Raw genomic sequence first — 25,966 nt, forward strand, 5'->3', positions numbered from 1 at the left:
CGGGTGAAATACCGGTGGCGGTGTCTGTTTCGGATTCCTTCTCGATTACAAACATTTACCCAGCTGTTGAACTGAGTCAACTGATACACAAAACTCGGCTCTTTAGGCCTCGTAAAAAAATCTTCAAAGTTTGAGGACTTCTATAATTTTTTTTTTTAAAACAGAAAAAATTAAAACCCTCCCCTTGAGAATTTTCTGCTCACGGGCGTGCCCTTTAGTAACGCCCGCGTTACTCTTTTATTAGTGGAAATATTTGTTTTTGTTTTGTGAACTTAAGTCATGTTTTTCGCCATGTCATTACTAAATCGATTTTCTGTACGTGAACTAGTACACAACTTTAAGAACATTATTCCGAAACGTCGGATAAATAAAAACCAAGTTCAAAAATAGTGAATGACTGCTTAGCCTAGCCGAAATAAATCCAATAGGAAAATACTATTCATAAAACCAAGGGTTGGGTTATGATGCTATTCATTAGTTCACAAAATCAAAACAGTCTGGATACTTTCTCGTGAACTATTTGACGAAACTCGGAATTTTATTCATGAATCCATACAATCCTCGTGAACTAATTCATGATTCTTAATAACTTAGTCGCGGTCCGTGCTCGAGAAATAGTCCACAAAATCATCAAATATTATTCATATATTTGTGATCTGGTTCATGATTCCTAGTATAATAGCCATGACTTACCATTTGTGGTCATGAAATAGTTCACGAAATCATAGGATATTATTAATGTATTCATGAACTGAAAATGACGGCTTACTATTCGTGCTCATGAAATAGTTCACGAAATCATATAATGTTTTTCATGTGTTCGTGATTCCTAGTATAATAGTCACGGCTGACCATTCGTGCACGTAAAATATTTCACAAAATCATTAAATATTATTCATGGTTTCGTGAACTAGTTCATGATTCCTAGTACTTGACCTATGATTTATCTTGCGTGCTTGTAATATTTAGAAGATATCCCTAATCATTTTCAATTTCATTCAACATGGTCATGATATTTTCACGGGAACTATTTCACAAAATCTAGAGTATTATTCGTAGAATCATTTTTCTACATGAACTTTATATTAATTTTTCATAAGGGCTAATGAGATTTGTAAACAAGCTTTTGTTTTGCCTATTTCTCTAAGCAAGCTATAATTTCAACGCAGAAAACATGTGAAATTGTCTCTACAAATGGTGAACATGTTGATTAACGTGTATTTCCAATGAAATTCCAATCAGCAGCGGAGTAATGAGCCTCACAAGTTTGTTTACAAAAATCTCATTAGCCCTTTTGAAGAATCAATATTGAACTATTCCGTGAAATGTCATATATGTCCAGCTGCTAGCGACCAGCCAGAGGTACGAGAAGATAACAGGAAACTATTGGGACCTAGAACATCGTTATGCATTTGGTTCATTGTGACGTATCGACAGAAAAAGAGAGCTGCGCTGAGAACCAAGAATATATTATAGAGCCACAAACCGTATTCGTGATAAAGTTCATGGAACAAGGTCCCGCTAATTAGTCACACATTTGTCATGAACATCAGTCACATCACTCCACGTGTCAAATTCGAACGTAAACTCTAGAATAAAATATCATGATGACGTGCAAATAAATTACGTGAATCGTGACTAAGATACTAATACACTGAAACCTCCATTTACGAACCAAACCGGGGGTTCGTAAATTGAATTAGTTCGTAAAAAAAGTTTGCTTCACATTCTTATTAATATTCGTTGGTTGAGCAATATTCTCGATAACCCTAACAATATGGGTATTTTTGGAATGGGCTTGCCAAGTAGATGCTGAAAATGGACATTTAAAAACTTTTCCAAGTTCAATATGACGATTGCCGGTTGAGCATTATTCTCGATAACGAGCAATATGGATTCTATTTCCGTCATGCACTCGTCAACCCCATTCCTAAAATAGCAATGAGGTTATAGAGAATTTATCTAAACCAGAAGTCGCCATCTAGGATTCCAAAATGGCTCAAGACATATAATTTCCGTCATGCACTTGTCAACCCCATTCCTAAAATACCCATATTGTTGAGGTTATAGAGAATTTATCTAAACCGGAAGTCACCATCTTGGATTTCAAAATGGCTCAAGACATATAATTTCAGTCATGCACTCGTCAACCCCATTCCGAAAATACCCATATTGTTGAGGTTGTAGAGAATTTATCTAAACGGGAAGTCGCCATCTTGGATTCCAAAATGGCTCAAGACATCGATTTCCGTCATACACTCGTCAACCCCATTCCTAAAATACCCATATTGTTGAGGTTGTAGAGAATTTATCTAAACGGGAAGTCGCCATCTTGGATTCCAAAATGGCTCATGACATCGATTTCCGTCATACACTCGTCAACCCCATTCCTAAAATACCCATATTGCTGAGGTTATAGAGAATTTATCTAAACCGGAAGTCGCCATCTTGGATTCCAAAATGGCTCAAGACATATAATTTCAGTCATGCACTCGTCAACCCCATTCCGAAAATACCCATATTGTTGAGGTTATAGAGGATTTATGTAAACCGGAAGTCGCCATCTTGGATTCCAAAATGGCTCAAGACATCGATTTCCGTCATGCACTCGTCAACCCCATTCCGAAAATACCCATATTGTTGAGGTTGTAGAGAATTTATCTAAACGGGAAGTCGCCATCTTGGATTCCAAAATGGCTCAAGACATCGATTTCCGTCATACACTCGTTAACCCCATTCCTAAAATAGCAATGAGGTTATAGAGAATTTATCTAAACCGGAAGTCGCCATCTTGGATTCCAAAATGGCTCAAGACATATAATTTCCGTCATGCACTCGTCAACCCCATTCCTAAAATACCCATATTGTTGAGGTTATAGAGGATTAATCTAAACCGGAAGTCGCCATCTTGGATTTCAAAATGGCTCAAGACATCGATTTCCGTCATGCACTCGTCAACCCCATTCCGGAAATACCCATATTGTTGTGGTTATAGAGAATTTATCTAAACCGGAAGTCGCCATCTTGGATTCCAAAATGGCTCAAGACATATAATTTCAGTCATGCACTCGTCAACCCCATTCCGAAAATACCCATATTGTTGAGGTTATAGAGGATTTATGTAAACCGGAAGTCGCCATCTTGGATTCCAAAATGGCTCAAGACATCGATTTCCGTCATGCACTCGTCAACCCCATTCCGAAAATACCCATATTGTTGAGGTTGTAGAGAATTTATCTAAACGGGAAGTCGCCATCTTGGATTCCAAAATGGCTCAAGACTTCGATTTCCGTCATACACTCGTTAACCCCATTCCTAAAATAGCAATGAGGTTATAGAGAATTTATCTAAACCGGAAGTCGCCATCTTGGATTCCAAAATGGCTCAAGACATATAATTTCCGTCATGCACTCGTCAACCCCATTCCTAAAATACCCATATTGTTGAGGTTATAGAGGATTAATCTAAACCGGAAGTCGCCATCTTGGATTTCAAAATGGCTCAAGACATCGATTTCCGTCATGCACTCGTCAACCCCATTCCGGAAATACCCATATTGTTGTGGTTATAGAGAATTTATGTAAACCGGAAGTCGCCATCTTGGATTTCAAAATGGCTCAAGACATCGATTTCCGTCATGAACTTGTCTACTCCATTCCTAAAATACCCATATTGTTGAGGTTGTAGAGAATTTATCTAAACGGGAAGTCGCCATCTTGGATTCCAAAATGGCTCAAGACATTGATTTCCGTCATGCACTCGTCAACCCCATTCCGGAAATACCCATATTGTTGTGGTTATAGAGAATTTATCTAAACGGGAAGTCGCCATCTTGAATTCCAAAATGGCTCAAGACATCGATTTCCGTCATACACTCGTCAACCCCATTCCTAAAATACCCATATTGCTGAGGTTGTAGAGAATTTATCTAAACCGGAAGTCGCCATCTTGGATTCCAAAATGGCTCAAGACATATAATTTCCGTCATGCACTTGTCAACCCCATTCCTAAGATACCCATATTGTTGAGGTTATAGAGAATTTATCCAAACCGGAAGTGGCCATCTTGAGTTCCAAAATGGCTCAAGACATCGATTTCCGTCGTACACTCGTCAACCCCATTCGTAAAATACCCAACTTGTATTAGTAGCAATTAACGAAGAATACATAAGTATATAACTTCATGCTGTAATATACGAACTCAAACTTTCCAGAAAGAGTTCGTTATTTCGAATTTAGTTCGTAAAAAAAGTTACGTAAATTGAATATTACGTAAAAAACGCTTTTAAACCACCTAACAGTGTGATGAGACATTTCTTATAACTCTTATCACTCTCTTCGGATATTATATCGTTTGAGAACATTTAGAACTTGATGCTTCGCGATGTTTTTGATAACACATACTACATGGGATAGTGGCAGGACTCAGAGAATCGCTCAAATCAGCATAGGACAACATCAGTGCTAGAAATCTCAAACCAAATCAATGGGAAAGCGAAAAAATGACCCATTATATAGACATACAAACGAATTATTGCTAATGCTCTGTGAATAAAACATCTAAATTCCTCAATCAATGCATTGTGGTGGGAAAATTGAATTTTCCTAAAGGGGTTATGTATATTGTACTGAGTCAAAAAAAAAACATTTAGCCTATACATATAATTGGTCATAAAACAAAAATAAAATTCTCATCAAAATCGATCAGGACCTGCTAGAGTCGAATGTAAATCGTCATTTTTCATAAATTTCTCTCTACATTCGGAAAGTGTTATCCTCGTTATTAATCATATTACGTTTTCGTCTCAACTTGACGCATTTCCAAAATAAAAACCCGTTTTAATCCACCTAATGGTGCAATTGTGCTTTTCTCATTTGTCCAGACTACGATTCCATGGCTGGTTATGTTCAATACAATGGTGGAAATGAATATTACATGTTCAGTACAATTTTCACATACGAACAATGGATCGACAGCCACGATCTTGAGATACTATGTGATACTGAAACATCGCTTGAAACCAGCGGCGGATCATTTAGAAAGATCCGGGTCCTGCATAAAACTTTCAACTTGTTAAGAAATTTTAAACTAGTTTTAATTTTAAAGTAGCAACCCCTCACTGCATACTCGCTCCGGGCCGGTATGTTCACATTTTTTCCACATACACACACATACATACACACACAGACATTTTCCGAACTCGACGAACTGAGTCGATTGGCATATGACACTCGGCCCTCCCGGTCGCGATTAGATTGACGAATTTTAGAGTGAATGAGAAAGGCAAAAACATTTTTAGCAAATTTTGAAAGTTATGCATTTTTTTTTGGTGAGCAGTTCTATGTTTCATAGACATTAAATCAATTTCAACTTCACTTCCTATTAAATAAAGACCCTTATTACAGTACATCTCTACAAAAGCGAGCTCAATTTGAAAAGAAATCATTATTGATTATTATTATTGATTACAGAACTCTGGAATTTTCTATTGGAATGTTTTCAGGCAGGAATTTGATATTGATGCTATTAGACAACTATGAAATCAAGACCAATAGATCAGTTACATATCAGGAAGGACCCCATTCCGACAATTTATCAAAAGTCCTCATGATGTTTACAACAACAGGTTATCAATCTACGGATCAGATAATTGTTATTGTAATATTGAATTAAATCAGTCTGCATCAATAAATTTTCAACTTCAATCCAATTTATTTTTTTGGTTTGGTGAGGGGGGGGGGGGATTGTATGGTGTTAAACCCCAAAACCTTCTCCTGGCTACGCCGTTGCTTGGAGTTATTTATTTCACTTTCCATTTTCCGATATGTTTCAGATCGATCCGATGGTTATAAGTTAGAAAAATTGCAGTCAGAAGGTTCGCACAAATGAACATTTTTGCACTGATAAGTTATCAAGTTCCTTCCAGATAACTTGGAAGTGTTCGGTGATTATTTCTAGCGGTTGTAGATAGTAAATTGAAATACAAAATTCGTTTTATCGAAATAATGTTTAGCTTATTTCAATGGATTATTACTATATTGAACAATAAATAGGCGAGAAAGAGTAATCAACAAACAACAAGCCATAACTTTTAAAGTATTCAAAATAGATATTTAAAGTCTTTAGTAAAGTTATTCGCAAAAGTAAGAGCTACAAATTTGCTGAAGACATCATTTCGATATAATCACTTCCAAGAAAATTAGTGAAAATATCTCACTCATATGGAGATTAATCAGCAAAAGCGCAATACCAAAAGAAAGGGCATATTGCCGCCATTAAATTCTCCGAAGATACTATTGACCTAAAATAAGCCGTTTTGGCGTTAATAATAGATTACATGTTTTTGGTCATATTTCTGGCAATGGGAAATGATAAAAATCTTTCGTCCGCCTTTAATGTTAAATATCTCTTTTGATAATAGTCCGATTTCAACAATCTATAGCTTGTTCGAAAGGTATTTGTTAAAGTTGTCTAAAAACATATAAATTGTTAATCTATAATGTCAATTTCGGCAGATAATTTTAAAAAACTGTAAAAAACGCCATTTTACGCATTCAAACATTCATATCTTGGAAACTAAACATCAGAATCAAAAACAAATTAATAGCGTTCATACTGTTTTTTAGTTCTTTCATTTAAAATTGGTTTGGATAAGATCGGTTCAGCCATTGCTGAGAAACACGAATGAGAATTTGTCCGTTACATACACACACACACACACACACACACACACACACAGACATTGTCCCAAATCGTCGAGCTGAGTCGATTGGTATATAAGACTCGGCCCTCCGGGCCTCGGAAAAAATCTTGAAAGTTTGAGCGAATTCTATACATTTCTTTTATAAGAAATGTAAAAAGAGTTCGTAAATGGAGGTTTCAGTGTATCAAGAACATAAATCATACTATTCGTGACAAAAGTATCAAAAATCGTGACTAAAATCTTGAAATCATGAATATAAATCACTACTCGCGACTAAAATATCAAGACAACGTGAATAAAATTTACGAAAATCGTGACTAAGATCCTCAAATTATGAATATAAATCACATTACTTATATGATTATAGTATCAAAAATCGTGCCTAAGACCCCAAATTTATGAACATAAATCACTCTACTCGTGACTAAAATATCAAGACAACGTGAATAAAAATTACGAAAATCGTGACTAAGATCCTGAAATCATGAATATAAATCACATCACTCGTGATTAAAATATAAAAAATCGTGACTAAGATCCTGAAATTATGGACATAAATCACTCTACTCGTGACTAAAATATCACGATAACATGTATACAAATTATGAAAATCGTGACAAAGAACATCATCATAAAATCATGAATATAAATAACATTACTCGCACAAAAATCGTGACTAGTAACTGAAATCATGAGCATGAATCACTCTACTCACGACCAGTGATGTACCGATGGGAAAAAATCAATTTTCCCGGGTTTTTGTTTTTGGGTTTTAACCGGGTTTTTTCCCAAATCATTTTAAACCGGACGAAATATGGGTTTTTTCGTTTTATCGAATGTATGATGTTCATTTTATGTTTCTTAACCTTTCGACAGTCGCGATAGATATCTTAGCATGTAAAGATCGAATATAAACATCAAGCGTAAAAATCGGGCAGAGATCCTTGAGCATGAGAATCGCTTAGAATATTCTCACCCGAAAAAGTCGGCAAGTATGAATTTCCAGTATAATTCGCTCACAGGAAATTCCGTACAACGTTACATTCAAGATTATAAGTTGGATAAAGAAAAGTCCTTTGTAAGAACCGGATACACTTTTTTACGGTTTTTATTCTATAGGACATAATCGAAAAGCTCCTGTCCGATTTTGAAACTTGAAGTTCAAATCCAATTTTCACATTCCAACTTGTTTCATATAATACTGAGAACAATAGTCATTTTTACTCTGACTAATGAACATTAGAATAAACGTGTGATGCCAAAACTATTCTTATTCTGCTTGTTACTCATAGGGGTTGCTATACTTTTAGCGAAATAAGGTAGGTATTCACACAAAATTTAGAAAATACCTATTTAGCTCGGTGAAAAGTAAAAGTGAGTAATATGCAAAAAAGGGAGTGGCCTTGACATTCGTATGAACAGTAATCAGAAATCTCACAAATCGCAATCCAAAATCTTTCGACATCAACTACATCAGCAACAGTAGAAAAAATGTTTAGTACGTTTAGGTGTATTCACAGTAAGAAACGCAGCCCAAAACGTGTTGAAAAGTTTGATCACTTATTTAACCACAATATTTGTAAAGAAATGTTGGATCACCGCTATAACAATGATTCAATCGAGGAAAACCATTTAGAATTCATATACGTGCAAAACTTTATGACAATAATGCTCATAAATAAAATAAAAATGTTTGGATAACAATACAATTACTAAAATATCAAAAAATTGCAAAAAACCCAATCTTCCCGCGAAAAAACCGTTTTAACCGGGAAAAAACCTTGGGTTTTTCCCCAAAATTATAAAAACCCGATTTGGTACATCACTGCTCACGACTAAAATACAACGAAATAGACATTGTGGAAATCGTGATTAGGATCCTGAAATAATGAACATAAATCATGCTACTCCAACAGAAAAAGCCGATAGCAAACTCATGAATTAAATATCACGGTAACTGCAATCATGAACTGTGAACAAGGACACAACAAAAACTAAACATGTCCAGGGAATAACCACTGTAACCCTACCAAACATTCGAATGTAAGGCCATGTTTATATTCGACTCGAACTAGTTTTTTGGAAACACAAATAGTTTCATGAAAACGAGGTTTATTATTCATAATTTCAGGAACTTGGTCACGGTTTTCGTAGATCTTTTAGTTCACGAAATCTTAAAAAAAACTTTTTATACTGACTAGGCAGAAAGTTGGTGTCTTCGACAAAGTTTTAGAAATGCTCGTAATAAAGAACGATTATAAAGCGTTTTTTATGGCCACCCTCTTAAATTTAGTTTTTTAATAAAACTTTCCACTGCAACTTTTCGTGCAATTGATGCTCCAGACAAATATGACGGTATTAAAACTATTATTACTGTATTACTGTACTCATTCGTTTCAAAGTTATTGAAGATTTTTACATTTTTTACACCAACTTCAACTACGTATAAGAAAGAAAGGTGCAAACCAAAATGAACGAGTAGGCACTATTTTCAATGTCCAGACTATGCATCATAAATGTAAAAAGGTATGATGCGTGGCACTATTGAATGCTATGAATAGGGTAAGCTAACTTTTCCATGTTTTTTTACTTTTCCCATTTAAAAATCAAAGAAAAAATGTTTCGTTAAATTTAGTAATTAATGGTTTAATAGTCCTTGGTAACGTATTGTCGGAATAGATTAGCGCCGGCTTGACGCAAATCCCTTAAAACTAAAACACACTATGTGTTTCCAAGTGACAAGTTTCGGCTTCACTTGTGTCTCATCGGCATAAACAGAACTTCTGCTCTAACGGGACATCACGTTTGATCAGTCGTTTGATTGAAACACATAGTGTGTTTTAGTTTTAAGGGATTTGCGTCAAGCCGGCGCTAATCTATTCCGACAATACGTTAGTGTCGGTTTCTGATGAGGCGAAGCCGAAACGCAACATAGTATTAAATTCATTATGAGATGCGTATTTGAGTATATATCAGTTTGGAATCTCCAATGATTTTAGAAACTCCACATTATTGCTCCCATGTTTATAAAACCAGAAATTCAATCTAAGATAGTGTATTGATTGAAAAATGGTAAAAAACATTGAAAGTGTCCCATGCAATGCTGAGCTCCATCACGGAACTGATGGTACACTTGCTAGTCAAAAGAGAATGAAACGGTTAGCAGTCAAAACAGTAAGCGATGCTTATTTAGTTACGGTTCTCTTCTGAATCTCTCACTCATTGGAATCATTATTGAGAGGAATTGAAAATGACCATAATTTTAATTACAATAAAAATACGGTTATGACGGTCATCTAATTACAAACAGTGAGCTAGTATTAACAAACAGGCGGTTTCGCACGACACAATTTACTGTATTTCCTCACTGTTATACAGTTTCCTCACGACTTTTTTGTAAATATTAGGAACGCTCTCAATTGACAAAACGACCAATCAAGAGCTGGTTCATTATTAAAGTTAGGGAAAACTAGTTCAAATTAGCTCGCGATTGTCATCTCTTCTCTTAGATCTAGCGACGACCTTCATTTGAAGTTCATTGACTAGCAAGAACGTCCAATCTAGGGTGATGAGCCTATTTTTGCCGTGTATCACTATTATTAACCATTTGAAGCCGTTTGCGTTGGTTAGAGCAGCGTCTGCCATCTTTGTTTCACGCATTGAGTCAAATGGTAGCACAACAATAGGGCCACTCGTTTCGAGTTTCCGTTGCGCTCAAACACGTTTTCAGCGCATTTGTGTTATTATCTTGGTTCTTAACAACACAGCAAAGCTGTTGATACCAATTTGTACGCATCCCATTGACTGTAGGCTGAGTAAATAATTAATTAGTGAGCAACCTTCCTTAGTATGATGAAATTAGACACTTTACCGTAATTGAAGTTCGACAATATGTTCACAATCCTTTTGTTACAAGTGAGAGCGACCAACCGCGCCAATCGGCATGCGAATAAAAGCGGCTTACTTATAAATAGCCGACAGCCGACAGACCCACACGCAATCAGTTTTATTTTATGTTGCCGCAATAAAATAATTAATTGTTTGATAGTAGCATCGCGCCTTTCCATTACATATCCCACATGACAACATATCGCCGTTTAGAATAAATTGGCTCAATTGACACATGACAAAAAATGAAAACAAATCGCCCAGCGCTTGTCAGCGTCCGCTTGGTCAGTGGTTGGGCTTCATTCACGAAAATGTTTGTTTTTGAAAATTTTAAGACTTATTCATGTCCTCGACATAAATCCCGACGCTCTTACAGGAATATTTCCGATGATTAATGGACTTTCGAAAACAAATGAAAAAATAACAAATGGTCTATTTTCTTGTTGAACAAAACAAAACGTTTGTTTAACTAGTGCAGTACTATTCTCGAAACTACCTAAACCACCTAAGCAATTCTAACGATAGGCAAAGAGAACAGTAGCAGTTGGAAAAATATTCCACAGTACACCCGACTAAATCAACACACATAGTTAGACATTGTGAATCAGGGCAACCGAGTACATAAATCTCACTTATCTCGCTAGTTAAATATGTACCACTTTTTCGTTCTAGAATGCTTCTTCTGTACTCGCACTTGATAGTCGAATGCCGTCGTAAAATCACTGTCGTAGTTGTCCGCATGGAAGGGCATAGCCGAAGAGAGGCAGGGTTAGCCAACACAGAACTTTTAATTACAAACCGTACTTTATTCCTGTCGCCTATGTCCGATGCTGAAGATAGGGTAGGGTCAATTAGGTGGCAGAGTCAATTATGCTGTCACTATATTCGATTGACAGTGCCATTTAGTTTCGTAAGCCTTTTCTAAAAATACTTTAACGGGTTTTAAGGAGACGTCTAGGTGCTAAAATTTTTTGCGTTAGACTTCGTACAGATTCTACGCATGGTAAAAGAGGTTGTTATAATAAACCCCACACTCAGGACTCAGCCGTACTACATTTATGGTAAAAAGAAAAAAAATGCTCTAATAGCAAGACGTTTAACACTAAAACACTTGTCTGAATCTAAGCACCAAGTCTGGGCCTGGTTCAGATCCGGACTTGCTAAGGAGATGGGCTAGATCCGGGTACTAGTCCAGATCCGGGAACTGGTCAGGATTTGGGAACTGGTCCAAATCCGGGAATTGGTCCAGATCTGGGAACTTGTTCGGTTCTGGGAACTTGTTCGGATCTGAGAATTGGTCCGAATCTGGGAACTGGTCCGGGTTCGGGAACTGTGCTGGATCCGAGAGCTAGGCCGGATCCTAAAACAGCCAAAAAATTTAATTCGCTATCCAACCTACCCAGTAAATGAATCCGTAATTCCGGCTAGTTTATGCTAATATTGTGACAGATTCCAGCCTGAATTCAGGTAGAAATCCGCCAGAATTCCGTTTGGTTTAACTCGATACTAATACTATCATAGAAATCGACCTAATTATCCTACATACGAACAGAGCCGAAGTTCGAATTTATTGCGTTGTGACGATGATTTTGGCGGATTGCACACTGACTTCATCATGTTTGACTGCTGATTATCTAATAAGAGTTGCTTAGGAAGTGGTAAGTAGGAATTCATACCAATCCGACCCATATTAAAACCTCAACAGCATGATAGCCATCATTGCCGGCCGCCCCCATCTCCATCGTTCACGGGGAAGGATAAAGGATAAGGTAGACAGGAAGTGTTGATGCTCCACCTACTTAACGGAAGGGCGACGATTCATCAGACTCTTCCATAGGTGTCGCGGAGTTGGTGGTTTGGAAGGGTATCAGGTCTAGGATTCGCTCCAAGCAAACGATGCGACCTGTAAAGCATATTTTATTAGGTAGTTGTTTAGTTAGTCTTCGAGTGCACGATCACTCGAAAAAGAGATGATCTTGTTTAGTTTTTGGTTATTTTTAAACTCTGGGCAGCCGGCTACCGAGAGTATACTATGTTCCCTAAACAAAAACAATTTGAACTCCACACAGCCGATCGTGGGAGTATTGCTTGGAAAAGCTAATCTTATCTGCGTAATGGGCCGGATCACTATTTATTGCAACAGTATTTGGACAGAACTCGCTACTTCTTCTCTACGATATATTTATTGGCTTGAAAACTACCAAGTGACAGCATATTATACTGGCAAAAATAGCGCGAGATGTTATAAATCAAGGAAAGTATTTCTTATTTTCCATATCGGATTGTTTGTGGAATACAAGTATACGAGCGATAATACCGAACACTGAAGGGAAATATAAAGGATTGTTAATCTGATGCACGGGCTTGTTAGCAATAACGGAGCTTTAAATTAGGTTCATAAAAACAGACGCGGCGAATTTTCAATACGTATTGAGCCGTGTTCATAGATACTAGTCAGATTAGTCGTATTGGGGCTAATTTCCGATCAACTATTCATTTTTACGGCAATGTTTTCTCGACTAGATCTGTTCGCACCCTCTCATTCTGTTCGCACCCTCTCATTCTGCGGTCTAAGGACCAAATGTCATCAATAGACTTAGAATCGCGTGGAGGCATGAGATAGGAAACTTGTAAGAATTTTGCTATCCCACCGTTTGACTACCAGAATGGATGGGAGAACAGTAATACTAGCAAATACCGACTACCATAAGAGCGGTGCAAATTTGAACGAGTGACGTAGAGTACTGCACTGAAAAAAGGACCAGGAGTGCGATTTTACGAAGTTTTAGCTTCCGATGGCCCTACATTTTCTGACAAAGTGAAGTTCTTGAATGTTGAGATTTGTATTACTGTTTAGAAAAGCAAAAGTATCATAAAGCTAGTGTCAGGCCTTCATGAGACCTCAAGAAGTCACTTTTGGAGGTATTCGTAAATGTAGATTTGTCGGTAGACGGTTTCAAATATAATAGAAAAATACCTAATTTAACACAACTACAGATCACTTGCAACATAAAAAGCTTTTTGTGAAATTCGACAGCTCCATCTTAGGCCAATTCAATAAATTTCCTGCATGAAAGTTTCCATTTTTTAAAAACGGTTTTTAAGCCAAAGCTTTGGAAGTTAAACCTTGGCGTGGAAGTGCCGGTATATTAATATATTCTGTTACTTAGTGTAGAATTAGATTTCGTCATTTACGGCTAATATACAACCGCCAGAAGAAACTTAAAACGTTGGTACACAATCAAGAAAGGCGAATCAGAAAAGGTATATGTCAGTGATTCACTAAATACAGACTGGAAAGAGGGTAATATGGAAAACCTTAAGGTCCGCCCAGATTAAGTCTTCGGTACGGAACAAAACCTCGGCCTAGGAACTCCTAGCATGTTGTTAGTCGCCTCTTACGACATGGGAGCAGTTCCCAGAGGTTCTATTCTTGGTTGAAATAGTGCAAAAAACAGAGCCGAAGTTCGAATTTATGTATGCGAAGTTACATACACTTTAGCAAACGCGACATAGAAAGCCCACGTGACATACAAACGCCCGCGCGATCGAACACGTTAACTTACAAACGCCCGAACCTTTCGCGATGATACACAAAGACAATGCAATTGCGGTCATCCACGCACAACTACGCTCAAGATTTCGAACACACGAAAACGATCTAACCATTTAGTGAACGCTATAGCTCTTATGATCTGCATAACGTAGTCTCAACCTCAAGCGTATACAATTAAAGGCTCATCCCCACGTGAGCGTAAAGTTCTTACGCCTACACAGCTGAACCATGCCCACAATACACTGGAACTTCCATTTACGAAACAAACCGGGGCTTCGTAAATTTAGTTGATTCGTAAAAAAGTGTTCTTTAATTGGGATTTAGCTCATAAAAAAGTTTGCTTCACTTCTTTTTAAAATTCGTTGGTTGGTTCACAATATAGATTTTTCTAGCGGGTTTGACAAGTAAATGATGAAAATTGACAATTTAAACCTTTTTGTAATCCAAGATGGCGACTTCCGGTTGAGTAATATTCTCGATAACCCGGCGATATGGGCATTTTTGGAACGGAGTTGACGAGTAGAGTAGGGTCAAGTATGTCAGTTTTTTTGCGAGCTCGTGTGATGGTATTTTAACGGACAAGCACTCGTTGGAACGGTCTCACATCAAGCTTTAGCAATAATTATTTTATGCCTGGCTAAATATTATTTCACGCTCAATTTAAAAAAAGCAAAGGAACTTTTTTCGATGTTTTTAAAATCAGGGTGTTTAATAGGTTACTATATTCGAGGTTGAAATAAACGCCTGGAAAATCAGCGGTTCAACTTTTATTCGAAGAGTATGAATACTGCAGATTATTTAAAAAATCCACAACCCCAAAAATAAATGCAATCCATTGACATTATTCTGATAAGAGAATCAAAAAGTGGCAAATGATGTGAAAAATCGAGAAAACGCGGAAGGATATGTGGAAAAGATATGTTTATTCAGTAGCTAACTCTAGCTTTGTACTTGCGAATGATTTCCTCGGTGTCCTCGTCGTCGCCAGAGTGTGGAATTGAAGTTGTGAATTCTGGCTCACGTTTTGCTTGGCTGTAGGACGATCACGTTTGAGCTATAGAGCATTTTTTATTCCTTTTCTTTCTCTTTTTTGATATTTTTTATCAATCAATTACTTAAACAACGCCTTAAATTATTATATTGTTATCTCAATCTTATCTGTTTGAAGCGACAACCTTAGTGTGTCCCCACAAAACCTCAATTGTGGAAAGCAGCTTTCATCTTTCCTGTCCACAAAAAAGGTGATAAGAGAAGCATTGACAATTATCGAGGAATTTCTGCGCTCTGTGCCATTTTCAAGCTATTTGAGTTAGTCGTGGTGGAGTCAGTGTTTTTTCACTGCAAGAAATATATTTCTAAAGACCAACACGGATTCGTGCCGAATCGATCGACATCGACGAATCTACTATCTCTAACCTCTTTTGTGTCCGAAGGGTTCGATGCGAATCAACAAACTGATGTTATATATACTGACTTATCTGCAGCTTTCGACAAAATCAATCACGATATCGCAATCGCTAAATTGGAAAAACTTGGCTTCAGTGGATCACTCCTGCGATGGTTCCAATCCTATCTCGTTGGCCGTCAACTCAGTGTGAACATAGTGGATGCATACTCCAAACTGTTCTCCGCAACGTCTGGTATTCCGCAAGGAAGTCATCTCGGACCATTTATATTCACTCTCTATTTCAACGTTGTAAACTATCAGCTGAAAGGGCCACGGTTGTCGTATGCAGATGATCTAAAAATTGCAGGAGAATTAGGAGCCGAACGGACGCACAATATTTGCAGCAGCAATTCGACACTTTCAGCAGATGGATTGAAAACAACCGAATGATTCTGAATCCGGCGAAATGTTCTGTGATATCGTACTCCAGAAAAAAAGATCCCATTGAGTTTGAATATAACTTGTCTGGAGCTCTTGTTTCCCGGGTGTTCTGCGTTAAGGATCTTGGAGTGCTGTTAGATTCGAAACTTACATTTAAGAATCACATTTCGTATGTTGTTGGTAAAGCATCGCCTGGGCTTCATTTTCCGTACGGCTAAATCCTTTACAGACATTTATTGTCTCAAAAGCCTATACTGCTTTTTAGTGCGCTCCACGCTGGAGTATTGTTCGGCAGTCTGGAACCCGAATTACATGAATAGCAGCGATCGAATTGAAGGCGTTCAACGAAAATTTATACGGTATGCTCTTCGACGCCTGCCTTGGCGCGATCCTGTTCGTCTACCAAGCTACGAGAGTCGGTGTCAACTCATCCAGCTCGATACCCTTCAGCGTCGTAGAGAAACTGCAAGAGCCTTATTCATCTCTGATCTTCTGTCAGGACGCATCGATTCTCCAGATTTAGTAGAGCGAGTCAACATCCAAGCAAGGTCCAGAACGTTACGCGGAAACGTTCTTCTGAGAGTGCCGTTTCGACGAACTATTCAAACAGCTAATGCCGCTATCACGGGACTACAACGCCTCTTCAATCGTTTGTCGCACCTGTTCGACTTTCATTTGTCTCGGATATCATCAAGAAATCGATTCCCCTGCAGTTTTTTAGATGTAATTAGTTTAAGTTTCCATCATTGGGGCCGAGTGCGGCCTGTTGATGTGCTCGATAAATAAATAAATAAATAAAACGTAGATGGCTACAAATGTAATTGCAATGTTCATTGATCGTCGTGTTGATTTAATTTCAGGTTGCGCGTAACATCGGCAAATTCATCAATTTGGTGTAATTTAACATGACATTACAGTAATATTTAGGTGCAAACGATTTATATGAGTTGCGCTTTTCGGGACAATGTTCTACAATGTTCTATGGAATCGATCTAAAGATGTCCCAAAATTCACGAATGAACTAGGAATTGAATCTAGAGAATGCTACAGCAGTCTGAAGCAGGGATGCCACATTGAAATCTGTGTTTCGGTCAAAAAAATCTTTTTACCATCTGTGATGACTGAAATAGGAAAAAAATCTGTGAGAAATTTCCCAAAAATCTGTGAAAAATTACAATATTTCCAAAAATCTGTGGAAATCCGTGAAATTTTCATCAAAATGTCAAAAATCTGTCATCTGTGAAAAAGAATCTATGAACAAAAATTGTGAAAAAAATCTGTGACATTACAGAAAAATCTGTGAATATGGTAACCCTGGTCTGAAGTTTGACATGGTTCATGATATTGCAAGGCTTTATATTTGCTCTATAATGGCACTAAATACATATGTAAAGCATACATGCTTTTAAGATTCTTGAAACATGCACGCGTTATCTCAGATTTCTATACCTATTATACAAAACAAGCGTTGTTCCTAAAACCGTCATTAACAAAAAAATGACCACAATCATACGGCATTCGAAAGATACAGTATTCAAGCATCTTCTCAGTGAATTTCAAAATGATCCATCGAGAGATTCGAGAGTTTTTGCGATTTGAAGTTTTATGATACGTTTCATAAGGCTACCAGCAAACACCCACGGGTTTGGTCCGATCTCTATAAACAAAAAATATTTGTCTACTTATTTAGTACATGGCATTTGAAATATATAGTAATCAAATATATCCCCTTCAAGTTTGAAAATATTTCATTGACGTAATCGAAATTTATAACGGTTTGGATGTGGTATACGGTAATAGATGGGTTTTCTACCAGACTTCAAACGTGAATCCATGTTTGTCCATTGACTATTTCGATCGTTTATACGTGCCGCTGTTTTTAAAGGAAAACCTGAACATTTAATTACATAAACATAATGTACAAAAGGTGTTATTTATATGGTACACTGAAAAAATATGAAAATAGGGTTGTCTACCACACGTTAAATATAATGTGTAAATTTAAACAAAATGGATAAAAGTTGGAATGTTTAGTTCAAAAGGCCATCCATATCTCAATGGTTTGTTGACCGATTCTAATTATTTTCTCATTATTGAACAGGTAGACGTTTCATCGTTAATTTTCATTAAGAAGAATATAAAATAGAGTTGCCTACTTCAAACAATAGACAACATAGTTATCCTCAACTATATGTATTATAACTATTTAGTGAATATCTTTGTATTCAAAACGATGACCTATACATTAGTTGAATGCAACGAACGCTAACTACAAATGATGGAAAAATAAAACCATAAATTTAAAAAAAATATGAAGGTATTTGCTGATTCAGATCAATTTATGTTATGACACGGTTTTTGTTGGAAATCGCTGGTTGGGTTGACAGATGTTAAAACTGGTCAAAGGGGATGTTATTAGTACAAGTTCATCTGCTCATATCTCTAACTATTGTCAGTTTTATTGTCGAATTGAACTTATCATGAGAATTTGACATTCAGATGTTTATACAGCAATTGCAATCAACTAGTATATAAAAATGGATAGGCCGCTATTTTTAATACAAAAATATTCACTAAATATTGATAATACATATAGTTGAGATCAATTATATTTTCTATTTATTGATCTAGACAACTTTATTTTATATTCTTCTTAATGAAAATTAATGTTGAAACGTCTACCTGTTCAATAATGAAAAAATAATTAGAATCGGTCAACAAACCATTGAGATATGGCCTTTTGAACTAAACATTCCAACTTTTATCCATTTTTTTTTTAAATTTACACATTATATTTAACGTGTGGTAGACAACCCTATTTTCATATTTTTTCAGTGTACCATATAAATAACACCTTTTGTACATTATATTTATGTAATTAAATGGTCAGGTTTTCCTTTAAAAACAGCGGCACGTATAAACGATCTAAATAGTCAATGGACAAACATGGATTCACGCTTGAAGTCTGGTAGAAAACCCATCTATGACCGCATACCACATCCAAACCGTTATAAATTTCGATTACGTCAATGAAATATTTTCAAACTTGCAGGGGATATACTTGATTACTGTATCTTTCAAATGCCATGTACTAAATAAGTAGACAAACATTTTTTGTTTATAGAGATAGGACCAAACCCGTGGGTGTTTGCTGGTAGCCTTATGAAACGTATCATAAAACTTCAAATCGCAAAAACTCTCGAATCTCTCGATGGATCATTTTGAAATTCACTGAGAAGATGCTTGGATACTGTATCTTTCGAATGCCGTTTGACAAATTTGTGGTCATTTTTTATTAATAACGGTTTTAGGAACACCGTGAAGCGGTAATGCTATATTTCGGCGGTGCTTGTATACATTTATGATGCTTATATAGAGCTTTAGTGCATGGTAAATGCTACAATAGAATTTCAATGCCAATTAGTGCCAATGTATAGCCAATATTGTGCAATGGCATAATGCCTGCGGTTACTTGGGCAATGCTACTGATCACTACTGAATTCTTTCTAGAAGAGTTCTGCACATGCGACGAATGGTTTATGAGACTAGCATATTGCACTCTTAACCGCCAAAGCAGGGATCACTTCTAGGTTACCCAGAACCAGCAAATATGTCTCCAAATTAATTCAAATAATTGATATTTATGATTTTTATTTATATTAAGGCCACTTCGAGTAGAAGTTGTACGAGTGTTGGATATGGCTCATATTGCCCTCTGACAGACTCCACAGGATTTATTTGTACAGCCAGAACCGATTTTCTAACCAGACCCATAAGTACAGTTAGTAAATTTTGAATAATCGATCATTTGCAAATAGTTTAGTTGAAATCGGTAAAAAATTGAGAAATCTAAAGCCAAATAAACACCCAAATTTTAAAGTGATAAGTACAGCTGCAATTTTTTTCGCCCTGTTGATCAGCCCCGCCTTTTTGACAGGGTAAGTTCTTTAAGTAATAAGTGTAATTTCAAGTTAGTACACGACCACATTTCAATTTTACGGTAAAGTTATATTAGAGAGTAACGTACCAATATTTCGAGATTTATGATAATTTTACAATTGGATTGTACTAGCACACGCAAAATAGTTTTTTTCTCGTTTCTCTCAAATTTCCAACATTTAACTCAAATATTTTGCATAATGATTTTAACGAGCAGATTTGTATGATTTGTATGATAGGTAGAAACGTTTTGAAGAGATTTCAGCAGGGTTTATAACACAAAAGCGTCTATTGTACATATTACACTACAAGGATTCTGCTGAACCCCACCAACCGACGGGGTTGGGCAGCAAAGAGTTAAGCAGTGTTTTAGTGGGTGACATTTACCGTCTCGTCTACAATTCTAGTGACTGATTATAATGGAGAACCCAAAACAGATTTTAATTAAATAAAGTTAATACGTATTACGGATTGTACAATCTTCATTCATAAATTGAAACTTCAGACACTCCACGAGATATTTTTCTGGGTCCGCCTCTGAATTCTATTAACAAATCCGAAAGAAGCCAGTTCAAACTGAAACGCTAGCTTAGCGTGATTCTCCACATATTGCCGGAACCGTCTGTCTAAACTCTTCGCAAACGAAAGGCAACTACGGCAATGGAAGCAAGAAATATTGAACCAGATGATAACTTTGCGACCAGTCTGGGTATGAATCAGGGAAAGGGACATCGTGCTGGAACAGATTATGGTGATTTTTATTGCGAAAATATTTTATTTTTTGTGCTGGAAGGGTCAACATAAATCGTTGGAAAAACAATCAAGGCATCCGACTGCCTTAGGGTGTTACAGTGATTTTCACCCGCACACAAGAGGGCATCACAGTACTTACACTACTCTTGTTATTATACTCTTATACCATGTTCACACTACAGAGTTAAAACATGTTATAATAATTAGCAACAAGAAAAATGTCACCAAGATAGTGTTAAAACACGTGTTAACTCGTAGTGTGAACGTAGTATTAGGAACAAAGTAAAATTAAGCAATAAAAATGATATGCATCGTTTCAAGACTGAATAGTTTATGGAATAGGATTAAAAATAAACAGATAATCCCGTCCAATTTTATGAATTTAATAGGAACGATGCTATAGTTATCTTCTACTACAGCATTTGACGGATACTTGGCTCGTCGACTGACGATAATAATAATATATAGGAATAGCCTTAAGACGATTATGGATCCGTTGGAAAAAAGGATAGAGTCAACAGCTTCACAAATGAAAATTATTACTGTAGAAGCTACAAATCTTAGCACGAAGGAGGAGTCCAGGGTAATGATACACGGACGTATTAGATATGAAAGTTGCTTCATGAAAGAATTGTAAAAGCCTTGTTGCTGTCAGTTTCGCGCAGTATTCTCTGGTATCCTTGTGCTTATTTGTTCAATGATAATGTACGATTGTAGACCATTCAACGTGAGCTGATTTACATTTCTGATAATAAACCCGGAAAGCGGAAGATACAATGTGAATCAGTGTGCTTGTAAGCCGCTCTCAGGGTAATATGTAGCAGCACCTACACGAACCAATCCTATTTACAAGATTAAATCTGCTATAATGATGTCCTTAGCAACAACTTCAACTAATACTTTCGTTTCATCTCTCAGACCAGCTACCAATTATTCGACGTAACAGTTAAGATGAAAAATCAATGTAATAGAAGTGTAAAAAACTAAATCACAAATAAAACTTAATTTGATTGTTTACGTTCTGAGCCTGAACGAATCTATTCTAATCGTTTTACTTCAAATTGCTTCACTACTGGTACAGAATACTCTACCGAAATCTTTGATGATGACCTACATGGAAAATAGAGTTTTTCTTTAATTACTTTCTCTTCTGTTAATTTCGCTTTTACTTTTGACACTTTGTTTATCATCATATGGTAGACAAAAAAGCGTCATTCGATACGTATTGGATAATTATTAAAATGTTTCATAGAAGCACCGCTATAATCGAAAAAATAACCTTAGGTATACCTGTAGTTCGGATCTGTAAGTATGGTGGGGCTAGTGTTCTAACAAACTTTACTTGTTCGAACATGGATGTCTTTTTTCTGTTGATAACGAATATGGTGACAATACGAGTATTTCTGAAACAAAGACTGATGTAAATATGCTACTGTCAAACTTCATACACCCCCATATTCTCGCCACCATCGAAGCTAGTTTCGTTTTGATTACAACTGACTGTACTGAGTTCCGCTACTGCGTATCGGTAGCAGACAGTTAAGTAATACGCCGTCAACGAAGCAAGTTGAGCAGAACGCAGTTTGATGATGATATGGACGCGAACTGTTCCGGCGCCGCAGAGCATGGGTCAACAGGCACACTCCGCCGCGCCGATCGGGGTATATTATGTTGTCTAATTTGGAAAATTTCCACGATGAATCGCCCTTACAGTCCCCGGTATGATTGTGGGGAAGTGAAAGCCACAGGTTATCGTCATTCGTGCACTGAAGCTAGATTCGATAGTACCAACTTACTAACACCAGTGGCACTATCGGTACGTATAGCTAATGTTCTCAAGATTCTGGGAAGACAGACCAGGAAACGAACAGTAAACAAAGTAAATTTTGCGTATAGGTCAGAGTATTTTTGATTGATTCTGTTCGTTAACCTAACCTCGCGATTATATTGTTACTGATGTGCTATGGCGTTTTTGCGAAACGCAATGCAAATTATTAAAATTTGGCAGATGAACTGATGCTCAATTTTGTTTGTTAGTCAATACGAACAAACCCAGGAGGCGCTAAATAGGTCAAGGTATAACCGACAGCATACATCCCAAAGTTAGATTGCATTTATAATGTACACTGCTCCAATTTTTTTCATTATCACCATTAACTGTTCTATAAACATTTAATATTGATTCATATTTCATACGCTTGGATCTTTGCTTGAGGTCAAATTTAAATATTGATATTTTTTCACGGTTATACTTAAAACTAAATACAGCGTAACGACCCATTCTGCGAACTGATCGCGTTGGTGAAAGAACGCCGTCCTGCTAAATATCATTCCCCTTGGTAAAACACGTCCAAACGTTGTGCTGATATTTACATTTCAATGATTTTTCCTAACCCGTGTCAAATGACAACTGAACTTTTCCCAACGGAGAAGGTCTTTCTTTTATTTATAGCAATTAACGATCGGTTTCAGTGCTCCATGGTATCCGGTGGCCGTTGCCGGTTCGGATTCTCAGTGTACAATCAATCGATTGTGATTTATTGGCTGGCACACGTTTCGAATTATACTGGAGTCATTTATGGATCAGTGATACTGGTATTGGATTCAATTTAAACAAATGGAGTGACGAGTGGTCAAATGTGTCATTTTATGCCATGCAACACGCTCAGCTCGTTGCGGTGCGCTGGACTTATATCGGAGGGGTAGCTTGTAAACAAACGATCAGCTGCGAGGAATGGATTTCACAATTTTTGCAACGGTTGGCGTGATTGAGAAGGGTTGTATCAACATAGCTTAAGAAAAACATTTTATTCAACATACAATATGCGTGATTGCTTGAAATGCACAAGTAAAAGAAGATTATTGGTTTTTTGTGTCAATTCAAAAAATAATTGCTTCAAATTGCCAACAAGTCTGTCGAATTTTATGGGATTTGGAAAAGTTTACCGAAAATCTTGGATCTGGATATGTAACTGTGTCATGAACATGATGACCAAATCGTATTTGTTACTCCGCGATTGACTAGAACAAGCGAAATTGCACAGAGAATCAACGAATGGGGCCTGGGAGTAGCTATACATTCTCAATGTGCACGATTCGAGAGTTCTATATTTTGAAATGCCAATAACAGCCACGTCCTAGCAGTCATCAGGGAAGGGAAGGAATGTTAGTGTAACAGACGTTGTTATGGAATTCTCTTCATCTCCACGTTTGCCACGGAAAGGAGTTTTTGTTAGTAGGATGGGGTAAAGAATTACACAAATCTGGACGAGTGATACGATCTACTCAACTTCCAGTAGTGTTATCATGTGTTTATTGCCCTGGGCAGTCAGCTGCCGAGAATCTGTGATAGATTTATCATTTATTGAATTAAATTTGAAATGCTCGGTTTGAAAAAATGAAACTTCAGCTCCAGACAGCCGACAGTCGGGAGTGTTGCTTATGTTTAATTGAATCAAACGGTATTGTGAACCATTTTATTATTCATTGTTTATTCCGATTAGGGTTCGTCGCGGTTGCGGTAATTACCGCAACCGCGCGGTATTTACCGTATCCGCACCGCAAAATCTGCGGTGCGGTGAGACACTTTTCCCCGCATATGCGGTGCGGGAAAGAGCTTTTACCGCGCGGTTTTACCGCAACCGCGCCGTAAAAAAATAATTGATGAAATGATAATTTTGATTATTCTAAATTGATAAACAGACTACTATTACGAAAGAAAACCTAGCTGTGTCCGAAATATTTCGACGCTATTATTTTTACGACATATTTTGGACTAGTTATTTTATACTTCTAAGTAAAACTTCACAAACTAACCATATCAAATACATAAAATGCAAGATCCAAATAGAGACAAAATTATTAGATCGTTTAAAAACAATAAATTTGTACTCTTAAATCCAATTTAAAAGTGCATCACTTCTCCCGATTTCTGTTCGAAATCGTGGAATTATGAATCGTTTCGATATAAATTTTTCAGCTGTGAATTTTGACTAATTTAAAGGAATTAGAGATGACCTAATTATGCTGGGACTTAAACACAACCCAAAGAATATAATTATCTTCATCAAACCAAACGAATTTGGAGTAATTGGCAGTAAAGGATACAAATGTATGAAAGCGTCCAAAATAAGGAGGGTCCAAATTAGGATGATTATTTTATCATTCGTTCATCAACATCGTATTTCTATCTTCTTTGATTGCTGTGTAAATTCAATGTGAATTTTTCTGCAGTCAATTTTATTGGACTCTTTCTCAAAAAGTATGCTACATAGATTGTAGATTTTTTGAAGCTTTTTTGCCAAATACCACATAGTTTGACTCCCGTTCACTTCAATTGAAGTTTTTGAACTAGCCTTTAGAAAATAACACTTCATACATTTTTAAAGGGAGCAATCTTAGTGTTTGAATGAGAAGACATCTGTTTCTCGAAGAATGCGGTAGTTAGTTTTGGGATATTTTGTCCGTAAAACTGCTGTATGCTACAAATCATATATTTTTTGCAGTTTTTCTAATGTTCAATAATTCTGCACCGGATGAGACCGGACTTCTGATTAGATGTAATGTATAGAGCATTTTTTTCGTCAAATATGGCGTCGTTCTTATTGATGAAATACAATATGTTTTTATTTCACTGTATTGAAATATATGCGCTACTATATAGAAGTACTGGTATTTCGACTTTAATTTTTTTTGGTGAAATTCCTTTAGGAATGAAAGGTGGTTTTTACTACATAAATGCAAAAATCATCCATTTCATTTTCATATATCAAAAACATTGAAAATATGAAAATTTAAAGAAGAAAATATGCAACTTCAACTTATTACATTTTCATTTCACTTTTTTCAATTAACTGAAGGATTGCTAGAATAAAAGTTTTCCTATTACTGCAGTAGAACGTTTTTGAATGTATAATGTTTGCATTAAAATGTACGGAATTTTATTAATAGAAAATGCAAAATTTTTTCATAAACATTACATTCTGAGGAGTCTCTTAAAGTTAAATTTCGTGTGAATAAGAATAACATTTTATTATATATGGTTACACAAATAAACAATTTTTCAACACTATTTTTAAAAATATTAAAATTTTACCGCATTTACCGCATTACCGCGCGGTGCGGTGCGGTAAATAAAGTGCGGTTGCGGTAAGCGGTGCGGTTTTATTATTTTTTCGCGGTTGCGATGCGGATAATCCATTTACCGCCCACATCCGCACCGCGACGAACCCTAATTCCGATGAATCACAACATTCCAAACACAATACAATATCATGAATAGTGAATGCATAATAAATGT

General features: G+C 36.5%; 1 protein-coding gene across 1 annotated transcript in view; it reads left to right on the forward strand.

Annotated features, from left to right (window-relative positions):
* The window catches only part of LOC131691306 (proton-associated sugar transporter A-like), a 112,033-nt gene that overhangs the window by 27,215 nt on the left and 58,852 nt on the right, over positions 1 to 25,966 (forward strand). The gene's annotated exons all lie outside the window — the stretch shown is intronic.

Source organism: Topomyia yanbarensis, chromosome 3 (genome assembly GCF_030247195.1).
Source record: "Topomyia yanbarensis strain Yona2022 chromosome 3, ASM3024719v1, whole genome shotgun sequence".
In the NCBI taxonomy this organism is placed as follows: domain Eukaryota; kingdom Metazoa; phylum Arthropoda; class Insecta; order Diptera; family Culicidae; genus Topomyia; species Topomyia yanbarensis.